The sequence below is a fragment of the Gadus macrocephalus genome, chromosome 11, assembly GCF_031168955.1.
Source record: "Gadus macrocephalus chromosome 11, ASM3116895v1".
NCBI classification, from domain to species: Eukaryota; Metazoa; Chordata; class Actinopteri; order Gadiformes; family Gadidae; genus Gadus; species Gadus macrocephalus.
Genome location: NC_082392.1, coordinates 12,709,420 through 12,733,026, shown reverse-complemented (window position 1 = coordinate 12,733,026; position 23,607 = coordinate 12,709,420). Strand labels below are relative to the sequence as shown.

The window sequence follows — 23,607 nt, the reverse complement described above, 5'->3', positions numbered from 1 at the left end:
GTGTTTAATACAGACATAAAACCAATCGCGGATATAAAAGGTGAATGAACTATGATTTCATTCATCTGATGTTGCCCGCCCAAAACAAGACCCTAGACCCTCGTTTTCAAGACCCTCATGCATTCCTGTGCACCAAAACCTCGCTGCCCTGGGTTTTCATCACCACGCTAATCAACATAATTGGAGGTGATGATGCCATGGTGGAGTCCAGCTCCACTGTCTCAGCGGCAGTGAGGCAGGCTGTCTGCCTGCTCCCGGGCCAGGCGGGGAAAGGTGTGGACAGCAGAGGATAGGGCCAAGGTGCACCACTGACAGACCCTCCTCCTGGGACTAATAACAAACAGATGGCCAGCCAGATGTGGGCTGGCGGTGACCTTGGTCACCACGCAAGGTTAACGCCAGCCGCCACCTGTCTTCAAGACAGCCCCTGATGCACAGACATGGAGGCGGGCATTTTTCCTTCTTTCTTTCCATCTTTCTTTCCTTCCTGCCTATTGGTGCCTTATGGGTTTTGGTCGTTGGTTTTGGTTACCCTGCCGACCAGTTTAGTACTGAGCCAATCGCGTCCTCCTGTCAACTCTGTACGCGTCGTCCGGTTCGTTTTGATTCGCCACAATAACCATCACTCTTGTAATACCAATGAAGCTGCGCAGCTTCGGGACCCGGAGGGATTCGACATTCCTATGCTAGAGCCGCACAACGGAAAAACAGTGAGGCACAAACACAACTCATTTTAAAGCCCTTCAGCTCCTGTTTACCACTCTAAAAAGGCACCGGCGACCCCCTCTTCCAGGGTGAAGCGCTTTGTTGCCGTGGAGCTGTTGAAGTTGAATGCATATCTAAAAATGAACAAAACCCACTGATGTGAGCATGCGCCGGGGTGCTTATTGGGCCACGCGGCTCAATACTTTGATCGGCGGTTTGATTGGCTGGCGGCGGCGCGGCCATGACACCGCTCAAACAGCAGACTGTGAGCACAGAGCCGAGAGAGGCTGCAGGCAGCGGGAGCCGGAGCAGGCAGCGCAGCAGGGGAGGGTCCTATGGGGTTCATACTACACAGTCACCATCAGAGCCTGGAAACAGGCTGCCGAGGAGGGGGAGGGAAAGGGGGAGGGAGGGGGGGGGGGGGGAGGAGGGAGGCGAGGCGCTGATGGTCGTGAAGGAGGAGGGAGAGGATGAAGAGGAGGAGGGATGAAGAGATAGTGGAGGAGGAGGAGGAGGAGGGTGAGAGAGGAGGGTGGTGGTGTGGGTGGTGGCCGGAGGTGTCAGGAGGATAATTGGGGTGAGCAGATCTCTGGGGTTGATATGGCAGCTTTATTAAGAGTAGTGAAGTCGGATGTCTCTCTCTCTCTCTCTACCCCCCCCCCCCCCCCTGCTTCTCCCACTTTCTCTTTCCATCTCTTCTCTCTTTCTTCCTCTCTGCGTCTGTACAACTCTCTTTCTCACCCACGCATGCTTATAAGCCAATCTTCAGTGCTGCTGGAGCCCCTGCACCAACAAAGAGATGGAGGGCCAAGTTGTCCCTGATACGACAATGCAGCCCATTACTCCAAACCCGCTGATGGGCAAGTGGCAGATGTGACGTATGTTCTTTCTTTGGCTAAGCGCCACGCTGCTAGCTTTTGTATGGGCGTTAAGCGTGGATGTGCTGTTATGTGGATCGCATTGATTGATATTATGTAAGCCTCAACATTATTATTATGATTATTGTAATCGTCAATAGGACTCAAGCACACCATACAGAGCCTAATGGGGGAAGGTCAGATAGCAGTGGTCAGGGAATGTATTACGTCGGATTCCATGGGGGAATATTGTTTTGGAGGACATTGGGAACTTTTAGTCCTCTTCCCTTAAAATATACTAACTATTAAAAAAATATAAGTGTATATATAAAATGTTTGTGTTGACTTTGTACTGGGAGTCAAAAAGAAGTTTGAGGTAAATACATTACAAGCATATTTAATACTCGTGGTAATTACACAGGTAAACAAATAACAAGTCAATGTACAGCTAAAAAGGTAAATAAATAATGTACATTCGACAGAGGGAATATAGTGGTTGAACAAGAACAAAAGAAAGAAAACAAAAGCAGTGTGACAGATTAGAGACCGGAACCCTGCTGAATATTTAACACTTGAATCCTGTGTGACTCAGAATCACGATACATTTCTAAACAAGGAACTCGCCTGGCCCTAGTTCACCACTGTGTGTATTCCCATCTTTTCTGAACTCCGTGAGTGGCACTACAAAGAAAATGTGTGCCAAAAGCGGTGTTTGTGGTTATGGACAAAATGACTGGAATTTCTTTCTCAGCCTAAATTGGTTTCAAATCCCTGTCTCTCTCCCAGCTCTGGTCAGCGGGATAACTGTCTGTGTACACCGCCGCCGCCCAGTAAATAAGGAACCCCGCTCCTTCTACCGACCAGCTCCATGCCTTCCAGTCCACTCCAGCAGGGGCCGGCTAATCCTCTTCCTGGTGGTGGTGGAGGGATGGCAGGGCGTCCCAAAGCCCTTCGCTGGCCGGACTTCAAAGACCCCAGCGATACAAGGGGATTGTGAAGGAGATGGGCCGGGGAAAGGGGGGAAAGTGAAGTCCGGCCATAAGCTCGTGGTGGTCTGGGGGGGGGGGGTCGAGGATCACCTCAACCTTCTCCTTCTGGATGTTCCCGAGCTGACGCCGTTGATGTCCAGGGGGGGGGGTGGGGGAAGTGGTTCTAATTGGAAGGACAAGCGAGCTGGCTCGGCAAGCGTGTGTAGCCATGTTGGCGCCGTGGTGGGGTCTCGTCTGTGAATTGTTATTTTCCCATTAGTTTTTCAGTCCCTTCCCGACGCTAAAACCCTACAGGGGTGTAACCTGGCAGGGTGGCAGGCTGCGGAACGTACTGGAATGAAACTGCGAGCAGCTGCTGCCAAGTCGGACATTCAACGACGGGAGAAATAGTTAAAACCTCCTTTCAGTTGTTCGTGTTGAAAATAGAAAAAAGGGAAAGGAAATGCCATCTGTTTTTCTGAACTTCCGCCCTCACAAGCCTCTGCCTCTGTGTTTGACTAACTTAAGTTGTTTTGTCAGTTGAGCGAGGGTTTGGGCTGTGATGTAAAGACTTACGTTTGAAACAGGGAGAGAGAGCTCTGCGATTGATGTCGCCCGCACTCCCCGACGGTGTACCTCGAAGCGGTTTCATCCTTTGTTTATCCCTCGACAAAATGTGCACCGATGATTGGAGTTGGATCGCCTGTGGATGCTCTCTCCAAATGAGGGCCTCAGATAGAGGGTTTCTTGATCAAAGCTGCCAGTTTATAAACAGGTCTCAAATTTGTCTCGACGTTTCCCACGGCATCGTGGATTGTTGTTGGCAACGCCAGCTTGTTGTTTTATTTGAGTCGAGCTGCGTGTCTCCCGTGCTGACAAATAAAAAGCCAACAATCTTTCTGTGAAAGTTGTGACACTGCGGTTGCAATGTTGCACCGATGACAATGCTAATTTAAATTGGCGTCATTAATGCAGTACAGTTTGAATGAAGGGTCCTTTATATTCCCTTTCTCCCCAAGGTCAGAACGCTCTCCGTTGCTTTATTCCACTTTGTTAGTACCCCACGCCCTATTAGTTGCTCTCCTTTAACGGCTGCTAATCAAGTGTATTTGTGTCCTTTTTAAAAGTTAATAAAAGCGCCTTCCACATTTAGGGCTCTTTTAGTACCTTGTTTATCGCGAGGGCTGTTGTTCCCTCGTCGGGAACGACTCCCCCCTGCTGAATGGAGACGGAGGAGGCCGCACCGAGTGATCTGCTAATTATCTTAAGTGGGCTCGTTGGTGTCGTAGATCTGTTGTGTTTTCCCTCTGCGGGCGGCCGGGATGCTGTCAATGACTGCTGTTGTCCACTCAGCCCGGCCCCGGTGCACTCTGTCCCTGCCTGATGATGACTGAAGCAGGAGACGTCAGCACGCCACTTAAACCCTCATCCATCAGCCGAGGTTAACCCTCCGAGCTGGCGCGTTCCAGATTTAACCCAGCAAGGGGAAGATTATATCGTTAAGTACTCAACCAGTGGATTGAGTTATGGTTCGTTTCATTGCGCTCCCAGTTCGGTGCCGTTTCCTCGTCATTATTTCAGAGATGGAGCTGAAGTCAATGTTGACTTGTTTTCCCCCGAAAGAGAAATCGCTTTAAAGATCTCCAGAGCAATATTCCAGCGGTTGAGATCGTTGGGTTCAACCCCTCTCGGTTAATGGTCTCATTCTCTGGAGAGGTTTGGGGAAGACGATGGATGACAGTTGGCATCGAGCGGGTGATCTCTGGCCGCCTGTTGACTGCTCATGGGGATGCTGTAGGAAGCGCTAAGAGAGTAGTGGTTAGCATAATGCTAACAGAGCGCCTTTGGACGTTATGTTTAGAGTGGAGCACAGCAGAGTTTATTTCGTCATTCATTCATTAATCCATTGACCCATTCATCCATTCATCCATCCATCCATCTATGCTTACATGGAGCACTGCTTCCTCTCATTATCTTCCTTGTGTTACCTCACCTGTTTCCAAATTAATCTGTAATTATCACTGGAGACAAGCGCAGCAGAAATATGTATGCTAATGTTTTGCACTTCTAACTCCGTTGTCTTTTTTTCAGTTGTACAGGAAGTTGATTAAAAGCACATGTCAAATAACATTATTTAGTTAATTACAGCCTGATTATGTCGGAAAATGGACTTGGTGGTTAAAAAGTAGATTTTCACTTACAGTTGGATTGCCACCAACAGTGCTTCATGGTCTCCATAGCAACGTTGATCTGTTTAGGGGTGTAATAGAATTGTGTTTGGCTAATCTTTACTTATTCCGGACCGCACACTGTGAGTGGCTGAAATGATATGCAGCAGTTTATCCGAAATGCCTGCTGCTATTTCTCATGATTAATGCTTATGAACCCACTGGGTTAAGCATTGAGGAAGATCGCTGCATTAATCGGTAACCTATGTCTATCTAAATGGGTAATTGCGAGCTGGTTGCTGAGAAATATATGAATGCTGTCTCAGAGGCTTTAATGGAGTCACTTCCTTTAGATCTGGGGTGTCTGCCTTGCATATTAACGGGGAAGGGTTCCATCCCACCCCCCAAAGACATATTCCACATAAATGCATTTTAACCATCCCTTACCGAGGATAAGAGTATAAGGTCTAGTGTACAGACATTAGTATAGTCGTGTTCCCTTATGTCTACCGGAGCTATATGCACTCAGGCTGCATGTTGCGGCGATTCACAGGATAAAAATACAGATAGCGTTCCTATTAGGTCATAGGCCGACACACACTTATAATGAACAGGTTGCGTTGTTGTTATTATAAAGCATAAATGTCAAGTGAAGACGGTGATTATTTATAGTTTTAATTTCCTCCCCGGCACGAGATATGTGTAATTGTTTTCTCCTCGGTTGTTTCTTGTATTAAATGGCTCCACCATGCTTAAGACTGGGAGCAGGGCTAGTGATCAGTGATGGATGACCTGTCTGTGGGAGGAATACCCTGGTGCCCTGGTCCAATAGCATGTGTTCCTCTGTTCTTTTATCATGCACTTAAATTAAAATCGTTGAAATGTTAGCAAGACTGGCAAATAAATAACCCTAGCCCCACCAAGTGCCAACAATACCTCTGATTGCAGTATTCTCCACTAAACTTTAGCAACGGCCTCTACGAAGGACTTGAATCAGTAGTTTCCACATCCTTATTCTTACCCGCGGTGCAAAGTTTGGTTCTCGTACAAGCCGCTTGAGCCCAAATTATCTCCTCGCGTCGCCTTCACAAAAGATGGGTTTCTATGTGTGCAGCGCAGACTTCGGTGTCTGCTTCAAAAGCACCTGGGTGTGTTTCTCTGAGCAGACGCGGTGTGCAGAGGAAAGGGGGGGGGTCCTGAGAGAAAGTTGGTACAGCAGTGAGAATGAAGTTATTTGGGGAGGTAGCAGGATGGGTGGGGGGGGGGGTGATTACCATGAGCCGGCTTCAGAGAGGCTAGGAGACGGCGGCATGGATGATGGATTTTTCCTCCTCCCTCGGTAGATGGCAGGATCCTCTTCGAGAACATATTCGTGCACAAACACACACACGCACACACAGATGCACACACGCCCATGCGCACACACGCCCATGCGCACACACAACCGCGGCACACACAACCGCGGCACACACCAACGCCCAAAGACACTATCAATCTTCTTATCTTGTTTGCGGCTATTTTCAATCTCTGCCACTCTGCTTCTTCTCATAGTCCCTCGCCCGCTATATTATTTATTTCCCTCTCCTCCCGCTCTCGCTTTTTTCTTCTGCTCTCATCACCAGCCTCTCCACCTTCTTCAATATGTCTGTGATTGGAGAACACACGGCATCACTGAACCAATCTCATCCCTATTCATAGACTTCCGAGTCTCTCTCTTGCTCTCCCTCCCATCCCCTCCCCTCCTCCCTCCCTCCCTCCTGCCCTCCCTCCCCTCCTTACCGGCCACCTCTTCCTTTGTACCTCTCTTCTTCTTTTGGACGTTTTTGTTTGGCTTTTAAGTCCCATGCCCCTATCCGGCTGAACCTGCCTACAATAAAATGTTGACAGGGCATCACAGGCCAAAAATATATAATAAAATAAAACATGCTTGCTAAGCGTTTTAAAGCTAGTCACGGTCTGCCCCCACACACGCACACGCACAAACGGCCACTCACACACACATGAGTATGAATACCAACTCACACACGAAAACGAACACACACAAACACAAACGGACACACACACACACCCACGCAAACACACACTCTCCCCCTCCCCTCCTCTCCTCTGTCGTAATTACTGCTGAATCCAGCAGCTATGGGAGGCTTGTGTGCGGCTCGGTCGAACCGTCATTACTGACAATCCTCTAGCCTTTATCTGCCATGCGAGGCTCAGACAGCCTCGCTCTGCAGGGATGAGTTCATTGGCTCACTGGGAACCAGAGGATAGGCGGTGGAGGGGTGCTGGATGAAAAGAAAAGATGATCAGAGGAGAAGTAGAAGCAGGGCAAGGGGAGGTTCCTCGTAAATGTGTGTGGGGGGGGGGGGGGGGGGGGGGAGGGGGTAAAGGCGGGGTGGGATGCAGTCGCACGTATTTCAGTTCCTCGACAGACAGAAAGGAGTTTTTGGATGGAGAACTGCTCGAAAAGCTGCCCAAAAACCCCTGTGTCCGCCTGGGTCGCCATGGTGATTGGATGCTTTGTAGGCATGTGTAGTGGGGAGGACTTGAAATCCATTACACCTGCCACCGGCCCGTGGAGCACCCTCTCTCTGAGAGGCCGTGGGCACCTGGCTCTCAGCGTGAGCAGCAGGACCCCAGCGCCCCATGACGTCTGGTGGTCTCTCGCTCTTGCTCTTGCTCTCTCTCTCTCTCGGCTTTTAAACTCTGAAAGATGTTAAGGACTTCGAGCTAAGGACTCAGGTGCATTTAAATGAAAGAAATGAAAAAAATACAACAACAAAGAATGAGTTGAGTACGGACCTTCTTTGTCCCTCAGCACACTTCCCTTTGTTGACTTTTCCGTAGTAGTGCCAAAGAATAGCGGTTGACTTATATTTTTACACTCACTTGTAACTTTCCCCCATCCTGAGGTCTAGCAGGAAACCTGTGAAACAACAAGCTAGCGGTTAGCATGTCTGCAGCATAAACCTTTTATTTTTTTTATACTTCTTCACACAGGCACTTTGCGCTTCTCCGTGCCATGGAAATGGCGGGGCTAAATCGGTCCCGGCGTGGGCGAGTGATTGCATGTGTGTACACCAATCTCTGCGACTGGTAGGCGTGGGGAACTGCACTAAAGGGGAGGAGGAAAACTCGTAAGCGGTCTGTCGGGACCAACTACACCTCAACAGGGTGGTGTAGCGCAGCGGGGGACGGGGGTCTCTGGAAAAACTGCCCCTATCAGCCTGCATGAGGGCCTTGCTCAGAGGCACACAGGCAGAACAACCGTAGTGCCAGGCCTGCCAACGGCCGGCAGCGAACCGTATCATTTGATGCAGCTAAGATCTGGCTTTTAAGATGTAAATAGCACTTTGAAATACAAATAAACGACGGGGATCATAGTTTAAATGAGACTAGGAGAAAAGTGGATGTTTATTTTGAGACAGGTTTGCAGTTATGGTTGGGTTGGATTGTATCCATCTCTAACGAAAAATGAACGACGACCCAGCGTTTCAGAAGGGGATTCTCCTCTTCATCAAACAGCATGAGCGTTTTCCTCCAAACCAAGGCCCTTTCTCTCCCCTCTCTCACCCTCCCAGGAGAGTGTGTGTGATTTTTATTTTTTATTTTTTATTTCTTCGTGTATTGCACAATATGCTTTTTAGAACCGGTAAACAGATCCGAGTCCAGACTGGCATCTCTGGGGGGGGGGGGGGGAGTCAGCTCTCTGTTGACTCCTGAGAGGAACCCAGGCGAAAAGTTCAACAAGTCACACGCTCTCTCTCTCCGTCCCTGCCTCCGCTTCCTCTGTCCTTTCCCCTTCAGCCTTTGCTTTTCACACCCATCTGTATCATCCCCTGATGTGTGTGTGTGTGTATGTGTGTACGTGTGTGTGTGTGTGTGTGTACATTTGTGTACACACACACACTCGCACACACACACATGCACGCACCGCTCTTGTCCTCCCCTTTTCAAATGGTAATGGATCTCTACAGACCAGAAGCGCGACGGTTCCTCTCTGAAAATCCCGGGGTTATGGAGTGTGAGTTCCAGGAATATATTCTCGCAGCCAAAACCACCTTTTTTTTTGTGCACGGCAATATTGGCTCAAGGTCTAATATGGCTGTGGAGTTATTCTTAATCGTGAAACACTCAAAAACATTTCCTGGGCTCTCCACAGAGAACCACAGAAGACAGGGAATGCCTTTCGGCTGTTGGCTCATCCTCCAAACCCTGACAGTTGTAGCAAACAAAATGTAGCCCGTTCTATGCTAACAGGTCAAAGTGGTACGTGGATTGCCTTTGTTTCCTGTTATGCACTAACAGTTTTGCTTCCTACGGTTCTTTATGTCCTTTTAGTTTGAAACCTTGGCCCAGTACAGGTGAAGTGATATTTATATTTAGAACAACAGACACGATTTAAATAGCATCATTGTTATCGAGATGAGAAACGGTTGACTTCAGTGGCCGTTTAACCCGATGCGTTTGGCCTATAGCTGGATCATGTTTTTTTTTTCTAAATTAACTTTGCTCTATGAAATCTTGATTAATTGATTGTTTATCTGGTTGGGTGATGTCATAAAAATCCCAGACCGCTGAAAGGCATGCTTGAACCTGATAAGCTTAGAACGGAGCATTTACTTTAGCAAAACAAAATGGAACATGTCTGGCTGAAAGCATCAGGACAAATCCGATTTGTGGCGAGCTCCGCCGGCAGTAAAAGGCCAATGTAAAACCACTGCTTCTACCGCCCGCCTTCAGCACTCACGGTAGGAACACACCAGGCTAGCGGTGTCGTGCTTTATTTTTATTATAGGTCAACAGGAGAGACGTGTACCTGTTTATTTGTCTACAGAGCCATGGGTGGTATTTGGATCTCCATGCAATGAAAACGTTCTTTTCTACTCAGAGTAGAACCACTAAAGGTCAACGGCTGTTTTGTTCTAATGTAATCTCTGTGGTATATCCATATCCACGCTATGCCTCTGAACATTGAGAGTTTCTCGATGGAAAAATCCAGGGCCATTTAAAACAACAGGAGTCATTGACTGCAGGTTTTTCAATTACTGCTACTGCAATTTTTGTATATTGTGGCATCAGAAAAACAAAGGCTGAAAACTAATGTCCCAGTTTAATAAAATAATGATCACTGTCTTTGTCCTATAAATGAAGCTAAATGGAACAGTATTAAATTGCTTTGACGGTAATCATTCCGTAAAAAAAAATTCTTTGCAGGGGAATGATAATATTAAAGGCTTAAAGAGCAACACGAACACTTGGCCATGTATTTCCTGAAAATGGCAGTTTACCACAGATTTCAGTTCCCACACACAAAGCAAAACCGTCCCATGAGACAGGGGACACCACCTGCTTTCCTGTTGCCGTTTCGCTCCAGCGACCCTGCCAGAGTAATCCCAATAATTGCACTTATATTGTTGTTGCTTGTCGATTGAGACCTGTTTCTAAGGATAAACACAAAGGAAATTTGAGGGGGTGTAGTTCAGACGTCCCAATGAATGACTACCAATGGGTTTCGACCAGATGTCAGTTGGTAGAAGTTATTATATTTCGATGATATGCCGTCGGTGGTCTAAGAGCACTTTGCATGCAGAGGAGGACAATAAAGGCATCAGCAAAAAAAAACAGATTAATTGACATATTACAGCTTGTTTGTGCATGTCAAGCCGTGCCTTTCCTAGCCCGCCTCGGCTTCTGAACCTCCACCCCCATTGCTACACCACAGATGGTTCAAACACCTCTGTTTTAACTATGTGCCCCACAAACCCCCCATCAACACCTTTCTGAGAGCAGTGGGATAAGGTGGTGGGGTTTTGGATTGGCGGTGACCCGCTCTCTCTCGCTCACAATCTGTATTTCTTGTTTAATGTTCAGAAGTTACTTTAGGTGAACTAATTAAATGTGGCAAGATCAACCAGGAAGTGCTTGGCTAGGAGTGGTTTGAATGTGAGGGTGTGTGTGTTTTTTTCTGTATTTCCTTGTATAAAAAAATTTAACCACCTTTTATGTCTCTCCACATTCCCACACCTCCCTGTGGATTGGGAACGTAATTGAATGCTGCATGACGCTAACGTTGCTAAGCTGTCTGTAATTTATGGGTGTCTGCATGGTGGTGGCCATTGGAGAAATCCTGTTTCTGCAGCAGTGTGAACTATCCTCCTGAACACTGGCAAGTCGCACACGATATGACTTTCCATGTTTGTTTTGGTCTACTTCCGCCGTCGCTCTTTATCTCCCCTCCGCTCCTCAGAACGCTGGCAGCTGCCCGTTCGCCGTCCTCTAAAAGCACTAATTGACTTTCCTTCGATGCACGCTGTAATTGGCTTTTAATCACCGCTTTACATCCTGTTTTGATATTGAAATCGGCGCTGTCAGCGGCGCTGGGAACCAGGGTCTCCTGGCTGGTTGATGCAACAGTAGACACTTCTGCGCATTGATCCCCTCGTTGGAACTTCCCACTGTGCTCCTTGAGTGAGGAGAACACAGGCTGACGTGTGTGTGTGTGTGTGTGTGTGTGTGTGTGTGTGTGTGTGTGTGTGTGTGTGTGTGTGTGTGTGTGTGTGTGTGTGTGTGTGTGTGTGTGTGTGTGTGTGTGTGTGTGTGTGTGTGTGTGTGTGTCGGCACGAAATTCACAGCTCTCCAAGGCATGAAATGACAAAATCTGGCTGATGTTATTTGACATTTTATGGATTTGAATTACAAATTCCCATTGTCATCATAAATTCCCAAACACTCTTCTTCAGGATGAACATCATGCAACAACAAGACATGCCACGCCCAAAACACCCATTACCACCCCCCGCAACACAATGTGCCACGCCTCCACAAATCAAACCCATGACACAACGCAACCCAACCCGCACGGCTACGCGCTCATCACAGCCAAGATCGCAGCCTGAACAAGGCTTTGTGCAGAACTATAGAAGCGGTGCAGGCCCTTGCATAACGCGGATATCTTTATTTATAACCAGACCATCAAACAGACATGTGAACACGCATGAGTCAAAGGGTTGGATCTTTGAAAACAGGCAAAGGGGTCGCGAGTACGACGCCCACAGCCACGTGGAAAGAGAACAGAAAGCGGCGCGCTAGCCCATAAGTCCAGGTCGAGGCATCCGCCTCTGCACGCTGCGCTCTGGATGGGGTTCCCGCGCTCCCCCACGCAGGTGGTGCCGCCGTGGCCGCCGCCGCTGTAGCTGCAGCTGCCGCCATCGCCATCCCGCAAGGCCAGATGGGAGCCGATCACGGGCCATCCCAGCATACAGATGTCCTGGTCGCGCTAACCAATGGTCCCGTTCCGCCTGGTTCCACTCTGAGCAGCAGAGAGGGATGGCCTGGGGTGCTGCTGGGCGCGGGGTTGTTACTCTACGTGTTCCATGTGTTGGCGCCGTGCTGCCAAATATGTCCAATCCAATTTGAGGTCTCGGTTCTCTGTGCTGACTCTGCATACATCCTTTTACTGAGATCAGACACTGAGAAGCCCTCGAGAAGGGGATTAGCTCGCAGAAGTATTGCTTTTCCTTATTCTCAGGCGGTCTATTTTCCTCCGCTTCTTCTTCTGCTCTCTCACACACCGACTGGGAACGGTAACCCTCTTTTACACTCTCGCCTTTTACAGCGCTTTATCCACTCACACGCTCGCTCACTCTCTCTCTCAGTCGCTTTGTACTCTGAAATACGTGCTCATCACTCTTTTCTTTATTTCCTTTCTCTCCCTTTTCTCCTCTCCATCACTTCGCCCCGTTCTTGCTTGTCGCTCCGTTCTCGTCTCTTCTTCCTTTTTTTTCTCTCTTGTTCTTCTCTCCGTTTTGTCTCGCTGAGGGGTGGAAGGTCGCGAAAACAGACATCCTGCGACAGGTTTGCGTTGTAACACAAACTGCTAAACTAGAACGTAAACTGCTTAGCGCTTCAGACCTGGGTTCTGTCTCATCCTTAGTTTCTTCCTTGCTGATATTAAGTATTAAGTGGCTTTCAGCATGCCAGGGAAGAGTCTGGGTCGAGGGGGTAATGCACAGAGAAAGAAGGGTGGTCGACGGGGCGGGTACACTGTGAGCCGCCTCTGCACACTCTCACCCCGTCTTCTAATCTTCTTACCAATGCTTGTTTAACAAAGGCTTTTGTTCAATTCATCTATTTTCTTTGGCATGAATTCAGGTGAAATAGACCTAGTTTTGCCTCAACTGTCATTATGGCAGTTGATTCTGTCTGGGCCCTTGCTGAATTTCTGGGCTTCTATTTTTTGCTATGGTAGAAGAGTGATTCATTTTTCATTCTGTGGCTCATGTGTTATTAATTCTAAGGGTGGCTTGTGAAAGAGGCAATTATTTTTTCAAGTGTCCTAAGGTGATGCTTAATATTCGTTTTCGCATTTTTTGACATTGTTTTAATTCACCATTTTTTAAAAGGTCCCAGGATATTACAGGGACAACCAGCCAGTTCATTAAGAAAAGCATTGCTCACAGCTAACCTTCAGATGAAACCCCAAAAACAAGCATACTCAAAGTTGTGGAATCCCCCTTCCTTCTCTCCGCAGTAAGCTCTGCTGATCAATAGTTCTACAACTCACATTTACCCTGTCAATTCTGGGTTCCCACGCTCCAAAGAAAGACTTTATCCATGCATCCAGGTTCCTGGATGCATGGATCGATGCTTGCTTTGATACTGATCAATTTTAGCAGTTATCTAGGGGAACAGGCAAAACCTGTGAGAAAAAAGCATATGAATATGTCATATTCAATATCCAGATCCACTTTCAATATGCCATACACAATGAAATCGTGATTGGATATATTTTATTTGAAAGCATAATAATCACATCTAAGGCTTTTGTGAGACAAATCGACAATGCTCCCGAATAACAGCCTATCAAAATAATGACCAGGTGTAGTCCTAAAGTGAACACATCCTGTTTCTTTTTTTTGTGTATTTACACAATTACGACCTTGCCATGCTGACTTGGTGGAGTTTGCAGGTGTCCGCTTTAGGGCTGTCACTTGCAATGATCGTCAGCATAATCGACTATCAACATAACGATTAGCGGCAGGGCCACACAATGGCATTACATAAGTGTTTGCTACATAAGCGCTCACTAAAGCCCAGGAGCCGAGGGCATTGGGGGTGGAAGAAAGGAATAGAATGGGCCAGCGCTGCGAGGCAACGTAAATGAGTCAAACCAATTTGGTTTAGCAGTTAACATGGATAAATGTGTATAATGGATATTAAAGGGAACCTATTTTACAACCAAATGTGTGGGGTTGATTAGTCATTACAAGCCCTTTCACAATCTAACCGCTTGTGACAGAACACGTCAATAGATTTTACCACACCCCTTTTTTTTTTGCCAAAATAGGGGCCCTTTGACTTCCTTGAATATAGTCTAAGCTTCAAGTGCTTTCTATGATGATGTCTCCAACTCCCTCACCTAACTGTTGAGACGACCACTCTGAATGCTGGTCACCTCTAATAGCCTACGATTCACTATTTAGTTATTTAGTAGACTTTTCTATTCAGAGTTACAGACTCACATTGAATTCCGATGCATGTCATTATTGAACTGGTAGGGGTTATATTAGGCCTCTTGCTGAAGAATGCCTGCAGCTACACTGCACTGGAGATCTGGGTTCAAACATTTAAACCACTCGACTATAGTGACTCTGGGGTATCTCTGACGCTTGTGTTGTTGACCTCAATCAGAGTGGTCAGTTCCTAATATCAGCCATTCCCAGAGCTGTACTGAGAACACCATTAGTACTACTACTGCTAATTCTGCTACTAAAGCTGCTACTGCTACTGCTCGTGCTATTGCTAATGGTACTGCTAATGCTAGTGCTGCACCTCTGGAACCAGCTGGTGGCTTATGATGTGTTTTCTGGTAGCGATGGCGGTACGGGTTGACGACTGAGTACCTTATTAGACACATTCGATATCAAATGTTGAACATTTCTGTATTTCTAGGAGAAGTGCCACTGTCTATATTCTCCTCTTCGCTCTTCTCACCAACTGGCCCATCCTCCCCTTTTTACGTCGGCGAGATCAATCTTGTTTCCGCACGATTGCACAGATTGTAATCTAATTTTTTAAAAAAAGAATCGGACGATAAAATAATCTGGAAATTAAGCCATTCATCACAGCGTAAACAGCCCAACCAAATGGCTGAGAGAGCGAGGTAGAGAAAGGTAGGAAGGGAGAGGGATACAACTCTCAGGGTAATGGCAGCAGATTGAAAATTGCTAGATAAACCTTGACAGACATCGGTTAGTTTCACTCTCTGCTTTTGTATTGTAAATAAATACGGTTTTACAATTTTCCTGGAATATACTCTCGTCAAAATAGACCAAATAGGTAAAACGTGTTATTTATTTTGTTCCCCAATTGAAGAAAGCCTATTCCATAAGCGGGTTTGTTGCCATTTTGAATGTGGGGTCTGAGTGCCACATTCCGGCGTGAATCACTAGCTGCAGTGAAAAAGCCAATGACGTGTGTAAGGTTGAACAGCTGTGATTGGTCCCCCAGGAAAGGCGGGTGAGTTTATCGAATTGTCAATATTATCAAATTGATTCTGAGATTGGCACTCGCGTCTGAGCAAACAACTCCGGTGACAGGATTGGGCTGAACAGAATTTCCTGTTCAAATTATTATTGCTTTATTATTCTTTTATTTTCTTAGCCACATGAATCATGATGGTTTGGACCTTCCTCAAAAGCCTCAAAAAGTTGATCCAAAGAAAACAGGTCATCAGTCGGGGAGCTGTTATGTTACCTGTTAGGTTTCTAAGATTCATCACTACTAAAAATGCCACAACCTCAATATAATATTTATCCAACTCTTTACAAAATTATTTTCTTTTCATATTGTGCAGTCCAACCAATGTTACTGCTCATAAGGTTGTTGATTAAAGCATCCCAAAGGGCTATGTAGTAGGAAAAAGCACTTATTTTTGTATATGTAAGAAAATATTTAGTTATTTTATTTAGTTAATAGTTGATACTTCTGACTGGGCCTGCTACTGTAGAGGATGTTCTTAACGCTAGCCCACGCCCCACCAGTTGAATGTTCCAGCCCTGGTCAGTCCATTTTCCTGCCGCCCTGCAGTGACGGTGTCAGGCAGTGGGTTGCCATGGCGATGCTGTCAGGCCTGCGTGACAGAAGGCGTGTCATGGTTGCCACGAGTTACAGTGCCTGCATTATTACAGCGGGCTGTCAGGGGTTCAGCCAGGGTGAATGTGTGCGGTGGCGTCCATTATGGGGTTGACTTGGTGTGTTGACTTACCTTCATCTACTCTGTCTAGCCGCTATAGGAATACATTTGCTAAATGTGATTGAAACTGCATCCAGCCAATGAATGTATTATAATTCCTTATATACTTTGGTGTTTTATTAATGGAAATCTTGAGCAACTTAGCTACTATGTATGCTAATTGTGTTTGCTAAGTGTAATGTTGTAGGCTAGGAATATTTCACCGTGGGTAAGATTTCTCACGTCCTCAATTTATAGGATGGATTATTAGATTGTGAATTAATGCTTCACTTGTCTTGTGTGCGCTATTATGACAAAATGGTACATATTGTACCATACATAACTCATTTATACCAGAATACCATTCTAGTATTTGAGGTAATGCAATCATAATTGGTAAAGCCTTGCTGGATAACATAATTCTTCAAATTCTGAATTTCTTAGGTCTATCATTATCTAAATACTGAATGCCTGACCCGTGTTGGGTGTGAAATTTTACATCATTGAAGTATTGAAAGATTGTCAGTCTTTCAAGCAGACTTTGAATGGTTTTGAGATGCCTCAGGGACGGTTGAAACCAGACAGTGGGGTCTGTGCGGGGAAGCGTGGTTTGAGGGGATGATTACCTCTAGTTCCTACATGAGGACCCCATACTGTGCCTCTTTAAAGGCTATGTGTTCCTCAGCCAACCAGCAGAATGCTTGTACTATGCGTCTCTGCTCATGTTCATATCAAGGATGATTTTGAGAAACCTAATTCCTGCCTGATGATTCTGCACTCTGGTTGCTAGGCAGCACTTTGATTTAAACACTGTGTGTGTGTCTGTTTGTGTGCATCTGTTTCTATGTTTGTGTGTGTGTGTGTGTGGGGGTGTGTGTGTGTGTGTGTGGTATAATTTAATACGGTCCTCTGTATACAGGTGAAAGTGTTTATTCCTTGTAGTCACTTTAATTCAATCCTTCAGTGGAGGTGCCGTGTGTGTGTGTGCGTGTGAGTGTGTGTGGCGCTTCAGCCTCCCTCAGTGTCGGGGCCATCAACACTTTGACAATCATTGTCGGTTCGGGTGTTCTGTTAATCATCTCCGAGGTCCGAGTGTGTAGTGTACTTCTAAAGTAAGCGTATCGTACTTCCAGAGTTTGTATTGAGTGTGTGTTCGACAGTTCGAACTGTACTCCGTCAGCCTGTGACCGCCTGGTGCAGAGCTCTCCCCACCGATCGATTCCATAGCCCGTCTAACCGTCCGTCTCCCAGACCTCCGCAGTACGCCCGGCCCACCCTCACCACGGGGTGCTTTTCATTAGAACCCTCTCACCTCCGGCCACCCCTTCCTCCTCTTCCTCCTCCTCTTCCTCCTCTCCTCCCCACGTATCTCTCCAAGCCTGCCTGGTGTGTAATGCAGTGGCACCTCAAACCAAACCTTTTGTGGAACCACTTGGAGTGGTTACCTTCTGTGGCCGCATATCACTGACGGGAGGCTTGGGCATCCGCTGTGGTAAATACTTGGCCGTTCAGGACTCTATGGGCAAACAGACTGTCAGACCAAAGTAAAACCCTTGGTTTGTTTTAACGTGCATTGTAAAAAATGTTGACCTCCTTTTGATTTTCTTTGAACAATCAATGACCAATCGACGCTGTAACTCCCCCACATTCACTGAGAATTTAAAAACGGCTTTGATCAACACATTTCTGCAAGGGCATATGAGGACTGGTATCAACAAAATCCATCCTGACACACACAACCCGCACAACACAAACAAAACATTTAACAAGCAACATCACGCCCCCTTTAGCTGTTTATCCTGGACCCACCGGGCTCTCCGATCCCTCCAATCAGACGCAGTCATCGCTGGGGTGGGGGGGGTCCTGGTCCTCCAGACCTGGGGAGGCAGGGCGGGAGTCGCGGCGGGCATGAAGACGAATGCGCTCCCAGCCGGTTGTTAAGTGATGAATCTCAGGGCTCTGGGGGTCTGGCCGGGGGCCCTCTGCTATGTAAGGGGGCCCTTTTCATCAATCACAAGTGTGGGGAGGTGTGGCGGTGGGTCAGGGTGGTTGGGGGGGGGGGGCACTGTAATTGCATTACAGAGCTTAGCAGAGCGTCCGGGTCCGGTCCTGCACCGCCGCATCTCAGGTGTGGGGGATTGTTTTGACCTCTGGATGGAGCGCTCCCCCAAACCCCCCCCCCCCCCCCCCCCCCCCCACACCCCATATCAACAGATTTGCAGACGACATCAAAGCAGAGTGTAAAGGTGTTTTTGTTCTCCCCCCTCCCCCATTTCCATGTCCTGCCCTGCGATTGGATGGTTTATCAGTGTGTTTCCAGGGGGTGAGTTTCAAGGTCATGCTTGATCGACGCCTGTGATGTCTCTCTCGTTCTCTCTCTCTCTCGTTCTCTCTCTCTCGTTCTCTCTCTCTCTCTCTCTCGTTCTCTCTCTCTCTCTCTTGCTCTCGTTCTCTCTCTCTCTCTCGTTCTCTCTCTCTCTTGCTCTCGTTCTCGGTCTCTGTCACGTGGCAAGCTGGACGGCTCTCCTCCCTGTTGCCTAGTCAACACTTTGGCGGATCAGGAAATGAGTTTGGCGCAGGGCCGTGACCCCTCCCTCCCCCCCCGCCCCCAGAGGAAGAGGGTAGGAGCGCTATGGTTGTGTGCGGTCTCGGGGAGAGCCAGAGAGCGTGGGAATAGTGTGTGTGTGTGTGTGTGTGTGTGTGTGTGTGTGTGTGTGTGTGTGTGTGTGTGTGTGTGTGTGTGTGTGTGTGTGTGTGTGTGTGTGTGTGTGTGTGTGTGTGTGTGTGTGTGAGTGTGTGAAATTGAATAAATTGGTGCTTTAAAGCTGTAAAAAAAAAGGGTTTAAAGTGTTTTTATTCTTTGAACTGGACACGTGATCGCAGGCACACACACACATACACACATGCATTCCTGTTTGTGCCTCTTCATCAGTTTCCATGCAACATCAGATTTATATTTAGTCCAAAACCACGTAACCTCGATAGGCCCATATATGGAGACGCAACACTTTTCCTCTTGTGTTGCTGATTCCTACCCTCTCTTAACCGGCATTTCCTGCCCTCTCTCCATCTCTCTCGGCTCCCCACATGCACACACACCTCATTTACCCTGCACACGATCAATGAGTTGCAGCCGTGTGTGTGTGTGTGTGTGTGTGCCAGGTGTGGGGGGGGGGGGGGGGGTTCTTACCTGGCTGTTTTGGCAGATAAGCCTTGGCCAGCCCACCTAGCGTGTATCCGCTTCCCACTCTCTCTCTCTCCATCGCCACCCCAGAACACACGACCAGTGCTTCCTGTGCTCTTCCTGTCCTGTGAGGATGATGGAGGGATTCCAACTCATGGGAGAATAAGCCATCACTCGGGCTGATGTAAACACAACAAGGAAAAAGTACCACGAGCTAGCAAAAGTTAGTGCTGTTGGCAGGGATATTGACAATAGCTTAGCGGATTGGCAGCCAACAATTAGTGGTGATTAAATTTCAAGGCACTTTATTCCCAGACTGCAGGGGCCTTCAACGCTTCACGTGGTGAATGTAAAGTAGACTAGCGGGCGAGCAGATATGGCTCTCTCCCCTCGCTCCATGCACCTCCCCCCCGCTTGCTGCTGTGTTATTGTCCTTAATTAGACATCATTGGTTATCAACGTGACAGCCTCTACTCTGGGGAACCAATCAGAGCAGAGGAGGGTCAATGGGGTGGAGCACCTGCCCCGCGGCCCGGCCGTCCCGGTGTAGACGCTAGGGACCGCTGGGGTTTATCCCCCCCCCTCCAGCAGGAAACTGGTCCATTTCCTGTTCATCTCCCAGACCATCTGTCTGGGTTATGTGGCTGTACCTGCAGCAGCTCCAGAAGAACGGACCAGTGATCGCATCGTGCTTAAGGGCAACGAAAGCGGCTCTTATTGTATTGCATATTGAAAAGGAAATTGTGTGTGTGTGTGTGTTGTGTGTTGGTGTGTGTGTGTATGTGTGTGAGTGGTTCTCTTGGCAATGAATCTTCCAGCTGACCCGTCACTGTCAGTCGCAGGACTGCGCAATACCCCCTGGAGCCCAAAAAACTATTGATGCATGCTCTGCTTTCATTTCTCGATTTTAATGTTTGTAAATCCCTGAGTGTTTCGTTTTTTTAAACCAATGATATTTACACACGGTCCCTAGGTATCTCACCCACTCACTCAATCAAACACGGCAAGCGCTCCAACTATCCCCTGCAGGAGGTTAAGGATTTCCTGTTTGGATCCCGACTTCTTGGCTTGAATAAGAATCAGTAAATGGAGAGAGAGAGAGAGAGAGAGAGAGAGAGAGAGAGAGAGAGAGAGAGAGAGAGAGAGAGAGAGAGAGAGAGAGAGAGAGAGAGAGAGAGAGAGAGAGAGAGAGAGAGAGAGAGAGAGAGAGAGAGAGAGAGAGAGAGAGAGAGAGAGAGAGAGAGAGAGAGAGAGAGAGAGAGAGAGAGACCTCTGGTTTTCATAGACTCTTGAAAGGCTTCCAAGAATAGGAAAGGTCTATCTCAACAGACCATCTTGCTCTCTGTGCTTCTTGGCCTTGTTTGATGGTTTGCATACTGGAAAGAAAATGAGTTTGCCAAGATTCTTCTTTTGTCCTCTCTGCGTGCCGCCCGGCTGCAGAGTATTTCTAATGTGGCCCCACTAGCCTTTCCCTGGACACTTTTCATATATATTTTTTATACAAACTTGTGGAGGCATACTTATTGGCTTCATTATCCGGGAACAAATACACGCCACTGCCAACCACAGTTCACACAGCTGTACTCTTTTTCCCTATTGATGGCCGAGAGAAATGCATTCTGGGAAGAGACGAGGGGTTTGGACGTGGGTCAGGCCCGGCAATTGGCAGCGCCTCAGAAACATGGAAGCACGGTCGTCAGCAGACTCCAATACAAGAGACCAGAATGCCTAGCAAATCCGTGCTCCCTTACGATTGGTTCCAAAACCGCCACCTCCTCTGCCACTGGGGCTTGCCCGGCTGTAGCGTAGCGCTCAGTACAGGCACGTAACCCGCATGTCGCTGGCCCTCTCCTTCACCACAAGCACCTCGTTGACAACCACCCCCAACCCTCCCGAAACCCCCACCCGCTGCAGGGTTGCAGGACAGGCCGTTGGAGGGCGATGAAGGGAACCGGAGGAGGTGTGTGTGAGGGAGGGCTCACTAGAGGTTGATAATGAGGGCTTTGAGTAGAGTTATGTATTTACAACCCGCCGTGTACAGTCAGGCTTTTGTCAACCGTGCTGTCATGGTTTGCGGTTTGGCACGTGGCCAAAGTTGTGCCGCATTCCCGGCGTCTGGAACCGCTCAATGAACACCGTTGTAGTCAGAGTTTTTGTTTTCATGTCTATGTTTTCTTTTGTTCTGCAGTTGTTTCTTCTCGCTAATAAGTTGTTTTGTACTTCTTAAGCAGTTGAGCTGACTGCCAATTTGACACTCTGCTGAATCGCACAATTGAATGCGATGCATCTAGATAAACATCGGATCTTGACTGAGGATATTTATCGTTGCGTGCGGTGTCTCGCTATCTCTGCTACGGGGTCAAAGTTCGGCTCCATTGTCTTGTGTTTACTTATCCGTGCCAAGTCGTTTTCTGATATATTTATTTATTTATTCTCCTCCAAAAAGCCATGGTTTTGGTGTGACTTTATTTCAAGCAGCAGCTGAAGTAAAGAATTTAAAAGATGGGAAGAAAGAGAGAAAAGTTGTCCAAACACAGTGCAGGAACCCTGGGAGACTGTCTCCAGAGTTACCCTGGAACTCCTTCACGGGATGTGCCTAAAATCAAGACGGATTCCTCAAACCTTTACGAGGCTTGTGTAAAAGGTTCTCCTGAGAGACAGAAAAGTGTGAATAAGTGGATCGGTGCCCTGAACTATAAATATTGAGAAAGCAACTTGATCCGGTATAAAGTATGATTTATTCACCATTACTGGTTGAAAAGCATCGCTTGAGAAACGCATGAATGAGGCATTGTTTAAAGGGACGGAGAAACAACATGTTTTTGTACGCGTGTCAAAGGCTCGCGAAAAGTCCTGAATTCTGGGAGTGATAATAGGATGGCCTGTTGGGTAGTGATTCACCCCAGATATGGGTTTGTTGAATCGACTGCATTTAACAATCGCCGTTAAAATACAAAGTCTTTGTCAATACAAATGATTTTTGTGTTCACACCAAACTGAACCTTGAGTAAAAAAAGAATTTTTCCTCATAACAGAAAACCCCTGCACAAAACAAAGCAAGTTGTGTCTGTGTATGTGTGCATGTGTGTGTGCATGTGCATGTATATGTTTATGTGTGTGTTTGTGAGTGTACATGTTTGTGTGTATGTGCATGCGTGTGTATATGCACAGCGCATCCAAAATGTGCATGTCTTTCAGGAATCTGGCACCCTTGTGTTGTACAGCGGGGTGACAAGGGGAGGCCAGCCATAGAATGGGACTCGGCAGGAAACGTCAGCGGTGCACAATACGTGTCCCCGTGGGGAATGCGGTCGTATCCCCGGTAAACATACCCCTGGCAGAATGTGACTGACACCGCTAATGGCCAGCAACCCACGCCAGAAACCCAGACTCTCCACTACCCCTCTGCATAGTTTTATAGGTTTGAGGACATGGTTTGGAAGCCGGCTGTAAATAACAGTTTGAAGGCTATTTACGATCGCTGTTTCCCTGTGGAGACCTTTAGCCGGCGCTTTTATCCAAAGAAGACGACCTACTTCACTTTCTTCATGCACGTACATTTAGGAGCACGGAGGTGGCAACTTGCTGTAGATTTTGTGGGCTGAACCCAGAACCTTAGAACTGGGTGTCAAACACTGGGTGTCCCCTCCCTCCAATGTCGCGGTCCAGGGATCCTGCAAATGGCACAGACAGACAGATAACCTTCTACCTGGCTGTCGTCAGCCGTGTTTTAGTGTTTCGGTGGGCGTCGAGCTGCGGCGGTTTCGGCTGTCATCATTGTTACGATTCCAGGGAGAGGCCAGACGCTGACCTTTTCCCTCACGCTTCCATTTGACATCCCCCTTCCCCCCCTGCAGTCCCTCGCCGCAAGTAGTGACCGCCTCGCCGCGTTGATCCAACCTCCGTCTGAGGAGTCACCCAAAGCCCAGTCGTGCCGTCATTTATCGTTTCGTGGTGATGACACCCCCCATCGTGGACGGAGGGATAGTGGGGGGAAATAAGAAGCATTCGCCTTGCCTGGCGTGGAGGCTGGGATGTGTGCTGAAAAGCTCTGCGCGCACCCGGGGGGAAACGAGCCGATTGGAGGCTTAAGAGCATGGCTTGTCAGTCGCGTTGACACGGCAACGGCTGCTCATTATCCTCCCGTCTATGCCGGGCCACGCCGCCTCATTGATGGATTCCGGATGAGGGTCCGGGGGGGGGGGGGTTGAGGCTTCGCTCTGTGTTTCCAACCAAGATGGCACGCACGCACGCACACACACACACACACACACACACACACACACACACACACACACACACACACACACACACACACACACACACACACACACACACACACACACACACACACACACACACACGTTGACATGTCGGCAGGAAACGACATGTCTGACCTGTAATCCAGGATTTACCTGTCGGGTTGGATTCAGAGGCTGATTGGCAGACGTGCGCAAGCCAATGGGATGGCTGATGGTGATGACATCATCGC

The 23,607-nt window shown here is 47.8% G+C and overlaps 1 protein-coding gene across 1 annotated transcript in view; it reads left to right on the top strand.

Moving 5' to 3' along the window:
* The window catches only part of sema6e (sema domain, transmembrane domain (TM), and cytoplasmic domain, (semaphorin) 6E), a 121,817-nt gene that overhangs the window by 16,537 nt on the left and 81,673 nt on the right, over positions 1 to 23,607 (top strand). The window lies entirely within an intron of this gene.